We start from the raw sequence: 7395 nt of genomic DNA, 5'->3' as shown, positions 1-7395 counted from the left end.
ATCCATCCATCCATCCATCCCTCCATCCATCCCACCTCCTGGCAGGTCAAAGACCTCTTGCCACTGCCCTCCCTGTCCTGGTGACCCTCACCCTGCCCAGGGAAGCCACGGGAAGAGGCAGAGGGGAGAGGGGACCATTGCCCTCAGAGGGCTGCAGAGCCAGGAGAGGAGCCAAGCAGCCCCAGGGGCACGGAAGATGGGGCTGTTATTACAGGTAATGAATGCCAGGAGAAGGGGGGGCAGCAGTGGGACAGACCCACCTTAGGCACATGGCTGGGACAGTGTGTGTCCCATGGGGAATGGCACAGGCACCATGTGGACCCCACACACCACAAGGCAGGACAACAGCAGAAAAAGCTGGTCCTACCAAGGCAGGGGTTGCTGTGCCCAGCTGGAACTGGGGCCCCCAGCAGGAACAGGGCTGGAGCACAGAGCTCACTCCCAACCTGGGATGGCATCCAGGCCCCCTCAGTCCCCGAGCAGGGGGCTGGTGGTGTCCCCACACTGCCAGGGTTGCAGTCAGGGTTTGGGACAACCTGCTCCATGGGAGCTCAGCATGCCCAGCAACCACTGGCACTGCCTGCGAGGACGATGTTCAGGTTCCCAAGGGAATCCTGCTGGGCTTAGCCCAGCAGAATGGCAACAAAGCCCAGCTTGGCCTGTGGGACAGGCTGGCCAAGGTCAGCCCAGAGAAGGGACACTGCTCCGAGCCCTCATGTTTGTGCCTCAGCCATTCCTCCCTCGCACACAGCCCTGGGTCCCCTCCTGGCCAGCGTCTGGCTCGGGAAGCAGCTGCAGGGGCAATAGCAAATTCATGGATCGTGAAGAGATTCCATGGTGGAGGAGCAGAGACTCAGTCCTGTGCTCTGTGTGCCCCATGCCTGGTGGGCAGCAGGATCTGAGCTCCTCATCAGTGCCCTGGGATGGAGCAATTCAGGAGCCACATCCTATCTCATGGAGACACACCCCAGTGAGATGCAGCAGGACTGCCCCTGCTGGACTGGACACCGTGAATGGGCTGCTCTGGGATCTGCTCTGGAATCTGCTTCCCAGCTGGGTCCTTAGTGCTTGACCCCAGGGGGACCACAGGGACCTGGGGAACATCCCCTGGCACTGACATGGACCAGAGCAGAGCAAACAACGTTCCAAGAGCCTTCCCCCGCCCTCCCCACACCAGACCCACTCTCCAGGTCTCTCCTTCCCCTCCTACCACTCTCTCAAGGGGTACAGAGGCATGAGCTGGGGCAGGGGACCACCAGCCTGTTGTGGTCTCCAGGTTCCTGCAGCTGGGCTGTGCTTGAAGGACATTCCAGGGGCATCTGGCAGCGCCAAATCACAGCCCAACACACCACGGTGACCAGCCAAGCTCAGAGGGGGCTGGACACTCTTCCCACATCCTAAGAAGGTTCCCATCCCGCTGTAGGAGCACCCACAGAGCCCAGCAGGGCCCTTCATCTGCAGGGGACGTGCCCCATGTCCCCAGGAGTCCTCCCTCATCCCCCATATGCCCCCCACTGCAGGATGGAATCCACACCTCCCTCAGCCCCCTCCTTTGTGCTGACCCCAGCACCTGACAGCAGCCACCAAACCACCCCACATCCCCAGAACTCTCCATCCTTTCCCAATGCCCACCAGGAAAGGGATGTTTGTCACCAGCCAGCCACGGGGAGCAGCAGGACTGGGGAGTCCAGCAGTGCCCACACTGGTTGAGCAGGAGACCTCATCCCCCAATGCATCTCTGCCTGCTGTTTGCTGCAGCACCACAAAGCTCTTTGCAGCAGGCCAGCCCCTCTCTGTGTGCCCTGCCAGGCACCACTGAGCACCAGTGACACCCCCAGGTGGCACTGGCCAGTGACATCCCACAGTAGCAGTGTGGCAAGTTCAGTTCAACACAACGAGGCCAAGTCAGAACCAGAAACAAAAATTCTGCTGCTGGCCTGTGGCACTGGGCTCAGCTTTCAAAACATCTTATTATTAGCAGAATTATTAGCAGAAGACTGTAGAAATAAGCAGGAGTTTTGCTCTCACTACACGAATTAATATCATCCAGATATTTACCCTGCCCTGACTGTGACCAGCAGTAGCACAGTTGGCACCCTCTCCACAGAGACAGTGCTCTTCAGCAGGATTAAATACAATTTTGACATGGATCTGCAGTTTGATCCAAAATGTGCCCTGGAAAGATGCTCAGTCCTAAGGTGCAGCTCAGTCATTCTATCTCTGCTGTTTGACAGCTGCCTTGGGCTGGCTGGGACTTGGGAAGAGATTTTTGGGTCAGTGTGGGGAAAGGTTCCTATGCATAGGTTCTGTACAGGGGTCTGCAGCAAGACCTGATTCAGCTGGAGCAGTCCCTGCTCTGCACAAGGCTTGATGGCCATGCTCCCCTGGTCCTTGAAGCCATACTTTCTGAGATTCCCAAAAACTGGGATTCAGTTCCAGGAGCACTGCAGGGGATGCTTGGCCATGGAGCCCTGCAATGATGCAGCCACCAAACCTCCAGCTTCCTCCTCAGCAAGAGGGAAACACAGACACAGGTCCTGCTCCTGGCACCCTCTGCTGCCAGCTCCATCCCAGCACTGCTCCAGCCCAGGGACTGCAGACCCCGGGCAGCAGAGCCAAGGAGGTCAGTGCTGGGTGACACCATGACAGCCACACACTGATCTGGTCCCAGACTCACTCCATCACCAGCTGCCCTTGTTCTCTTTACTATCTGCCACTGCTCCTGCCAAAATTATCTCCCAGCCTCCTGCAGTGCAGGCAAAATGATCTCCCGCCAGGCTTGTGCCTCCCCAACCTGAGAGCCAGACCCAAGGGACCATGGGGCTGACCTAAAGAGTTCATAAATTAATAAACAGTTTAGTTTGAAAGAGGAAAAGACCCACAGTTATCAGAAATATAAACTGCCATGTGTTTCCTCCTTGGTAAAAACCAAGCAAGCAACTCCATCCTGGTGCTGCTTCCTGGCTGTGCTGGGGAGGGTGGGACAAGCCAAAGGGACAGGCAGTGCTGCCAGGGCAGGCAGCCCTGTCCCAGACCCATCCTTCCCCCTCCTGCCTGCTTCCCCCCTCCCCTGCAGCTCCTCCTGTGCTGCTCCAGCTCACTGTCCCGGTGGGAGCTCACTGCTGGGCTGAGAGGGCTGTGACAGGCTGGGAGGTGTGAAGGAGAAGGGGCAGGCAGGGGACAGGGCAGCTCCTCGGGCAGAGGCAGCAGCTGGAGTGTTCACATGTATCCAGAAGCTATGATCTCCCAGGATGTGCTACTAAGGGTTTCCCAAGGGAGGCTCCTCAGAACCTGCTCCGTTGGGAGTTCCTGAGAACCCCTGGAATTGCTGAGGAGGCTGCAGTGGGACTGCCCTGCCATCCCTGGCACAGCCACATCTGCTCCAGCAGCTCCTTCACAAGATCCTGGCAGCACGAGGTGCCTCTGCTGGATGTTTTGGGTCAGGGAAGCAATTCGAACAGCCTGGGCTGTCCCAAGGGACATTCCTGCAGGGCAAACATTGGCCCCTCAGGGAGGGCTGTGGTCAAACCTCTGCCTAGTGCTGCTTCCTAAAGTGAGTTGTGAGTACCAGCAAGCCACGAGGCAGCCACACTCGCTGGTGGGCAGCCCCACAAGGGCAGCAGCTCCCACCCCTCATCCAGGGTGGCACGAGGGCCAGAGGGGTGAGGTGGTGCCTTGCAGCATCCCCCTGGCACAGGAGGTGCAGGGCAGTGCAGCAGCCTGGACACTGAACCACGTAAAGCTTTGCTGTCTGTAGGCACCTCTCCCAGCCCCAGGGCTGCTCACACTGGAGGAGGGAACAGGGAGCTGCTCATCTTCCCTGCTTCATTTGTTGTTAAACCATCCCTTTCCTCCAGCACAGCCCCACTCAGGATGCCTGTGGGATGTGGCATCGCTCAGATTCACCGAGGGTTTCTGGTGCTGGGGGAGCGCCACTGCCAGCCAGCGGCACCAGGAGCTGCAGGTGGAATCCTCAGCCTGCTTGACACTGCAGGAATGGAGGTGGGCTGCCATTCTGCTCCTTTTATGGCCTTATTAGAGATGTGGGAAAGGAAGCCTGGAGGTGAGAGAAAAGCAGACCCCAAGCCCTGGGCTTGTGTCTCCAGTCCAGCCACAGCCACCAGCGCTGATGCCAGGGAGGAAGGGGCAGGGCAGCACCGGGGAGTCAGAGCAAAGTGTGCAGTGACCCCCAGGGAGGCAGAGTTCATCCCAGCCCTCAACCAGCTTCCACTGAACACTGGGGACCTGGCCAGGTCCACACACAGCTGTGGGGCTCAGCTACAAGGTCACCAGATGGTTTCCAGACTAGTTGCTTCCCACCAAGTCCAGGAGACCTCACCACATGCAAACCCTTCCAAAGCACGAGTTCTGCAGCCCCCCAGGAGAAGCCCTGGCACAGACACCCTCGGTGTGCAAAGCACCCAGCACCTCCCGATGCCCGGGGAGGCACCCGGGAGCACAGGCACAAGATCTTCATGGCCTCGGGCAATCAGCATAACGTGTCCTGGCCGGAGGTCTCTGTTTTCCCAGGGGAATTAAGGGGCTCACCTCGGCTGGGGAATGTGGCCGCAGCGCCTCGGACAGGGGGAGGTGACCGCAAACTCCTCCTACAACCGCACGGAGCCTGCCAGGGAGAGAGGAAAAAAATTCCAGCGACAGAAGGAACCCAACCATCTTTGGTCAGCAGCGGTGGTTGTTAACACTTGGGGATGTTCCACTCCAAAGAATTCAGCTCCGGCTGCCGCCTTCTCCTACACATCCATGTTTTAGAGCTTGCCTGGCTTTTATCAGAGTCGAAACATTTTGTACCAAAAGGGCATGCTGGGATGGAAGCCAAGAGGACTTCAAGTTTTCATGGGAAAGACTAAACAAAACACAACATCCCTCTGTGCTTAAGGTTGAAGGAAATGAGCTAAATAAAGCTTTTCTGCCTTAAAGAAGTTTACTGCCTGAAGTTGCTCCCAGGTCACTGGGGAGATATCTGGATCATCACGCATGCATCCTGATATTGCCTCTGGACATCAGCAGAAAGACTTGAAGCAAAAGCAGACGTTCCAGACTGGAACAGTCTCAGAGATCAGGAGGTGGGTGAATCCACGGGCAGCTGCTCCTGCAGCTCTGCCGTGCCGGGGAAGCCGGCATGTCCCAGCTCCAAGGCACTGCAGTTACCCACAGCTTGGCTCAGGATCAATCCTCAGCTGCCCTAGCCGGGACATTCTTGCTGGGCCCGGCAAGAGGCTGCCCGGGTATAGGATGCCCGGCAGGGCACACCGGGGATCCTCCTGCCACCCGGCCCGTCCGCAGGGCTGACCCCGCCACAGGTGGAGGGACGGCGGGTCTGCCTCCCCCCGCTCCCCGAGGCAGCCGGGCCAGCTCCCCCCGCTCTCCCGGCACGGTCGGGGATGATCCCTCCCGCTCCGTCCCTCCCGCCCCCCTCCCCGCCGCGGCCGATCCTTCCCGTCCCGGGGGGTCCCGCCTCACCTGTCCCGGAGCGGGAACCGCGGGAGCTGCCGGAGCTGAGGGAAATGAGGGAGCTGAGGGAGCTGAGGGAGATGAGGGAACTGAGGGAGCTGAGGGAGCTGAGGGAGATGAGGGAACTGAGGGAGCTGAGGGAGCTGCCGGAGCTGAGGGAGATGAGGGAGATGAGGGAGATGAGGGAGCTGAGGGAGATGAGGGAGCTGAGGGAGATGAGGGAGCTGAGGGAGATGAGGGAACTGAGGGAGCTGAGGGAGCTGAGGGAGATGAGGGAACTGAGGGAGCTGCCGGAGCTGAGGGAGCTGCGGGGCGGCTCTGCGGGACGCGGCTCCTCGGAGCGGGCGGGCCCAGGGTCCCGGCCCGGCCCGGCCCGGCCCATACAAGGCAGAAGAATGCGGCGGGGCCGGGGCGGCGGGGCCGGGGCGGCGGCACGACCTTATATAGACGAAAGCAGCGGCCCACGCGTGCCCCCCGTCCCGCGGGGGGATGCGCAGCGCCGGGCGGCACCGGGGATGCGATCCCGAGGGCAAAGCTGCCATCCCCGGCGGGTGACACGGGACTGCCATGCCCTGCGGAGCCCAGGGCACCCGCGGGTGACACTGCCGGGGGCGCACGGGCCGAGCTTCACCCTGAGCTCTCTGGAGCAGCTCTGGTGCGGCAGAGCAGGTCCTGCTGCAGGCCTGGGGCTGCTGGAGGACCAGAGCCCCTGGGGTCCCGTGGACAGGCCGGAGAGCATCCACAGGCCGCACCATGGGCAGCCTCTGCCAATGGTCCCTGCGGCCATGCAAAGGGAACAGTGGCCAGGATGGTCAAGCAGCTCCTCAAAGGGCCTCTAAAAAGTGATCTGGAGCAGAGAATGGCTGGGGAACTGCCCCATTCCCAAGCAGGGCTCCAGAACCTGGAGAAACAGGGTTGGGGAGCTCCTGCCTGTCACCCGAGGCAGGACTCACGCTGATCCTGGGACACCTCTCCAGGGCAGCAGGTCTTGCTCACGTTTCCTTCCCATCAGCAACTCTGAGCCTTATCACAGTCCTGCAGGCACCAAGAGGAGCTCTTGGTCCTGTGGAATCCCCCTTGGCTGGGTGATGCCCCTCCAGACATCATCCCAGAGGAGATTTATCTTTGTTTTGTGGGGTCCCACAACACTGGGGGCAGAATTCAGCCTGTAGAGGAGCAGGAAGGTGGAAGAGAGAGACACCAGAGTACTTCTGAGAGGGAATGTTCTTCTGGGGACCCAACACCTGAGAGGGCAGCCAGAGCAGGACTGCTCTACTCAAGCATTCCCAGAAGCTCCATCACTGCCATCACAATTTTAATCATCAAATTACCACAAGATGTGGGAACTTGAGGTTGAGGATCAGACCCTGATCAGAAGTGCTGAGGGCACAGCACAGAGCACACAGTCTGCCCTTGCACTAACACAGATGAATGGAAATGAACAGTGACACAAATTAATCTTCAGCTGCCATTCTCCTGCAGGGCATCACTGCAAGCAAGCAAAAAAGCCAAAAAATCCTGTTTCAACCCTGACAAAAAAGCAGTGGCCATGCCCTCTGGCAGCCTGGCCAGACCCTGCCCGAGGCATGGAGTTTGTCCCCACTGGCTCAGAAGACCAGTAACCTGCTCTGCCAAGAGCCTGCCTGACTTGGGGACATCTTACCCATGTCCCCATCCTGCTTGGATGAAATCTGCAGGGGCATTACCTCCTCTGGGGAGCCACGGAGGTTCCTGACCCTTTGCTGAAAGCAGGTGTCCTGCCTGCAGCCCCTCAGAAGGAGGAGGTGAACCCTGCTCAGGCTGTGGGCTCAGAAGACAGCAAAATGCAGGAGTAGAGTTGGAAATGCTGCTAGATGCTATGCCAGGGTGGAGACAAGCCAGGGAAACCCAGAATCTTTGCCATTCCTGTGAGATGGACGGGGG

General features: G+C 59.4%; 1 protein-coding gene across 2 annotated transcripts in view; it reads right to left on the bottom strand.

The window, feature by feature from the left end:
• The window catches only part of MYL9 (myosin light chain 9), a 9007-nt gene extending 3418 nt beyond the window's left edge, over positions 1-5589 (bottom strand). For both annotated transcript variants that reach the window (XM_015647847.2, XM_015647848.2), the window contains exons 1-2: positions 5482-5589; positions 4549-4624 (exon numbers count right to left, since the gene is read on the bottom strand). The gene's annotated coding sequence lies outside the window, so the exon portion shown is untranslated. The remainder of the gene's footprint in view (positions 1-4548; positions 4625-5481) is intronic.
• Between the last annotated feature and the right edge of the window lie 1806 nt (positions 5590-7395).

This window comes from Parus major, chromosome 20 (assembly GCF_001522545.3).
Source record: "Parus major isolate Abel chromosome 20, Parus_major1.1, whole genome shotgun sequence".
NCBI lineage: Eukaryota > Metazoa > Chordata > Aves > Passeriformes > Paridae > Parus > Parus major.
This window is presented reverse-complemented; position numbering and strand designations above follow the sequence as displayed.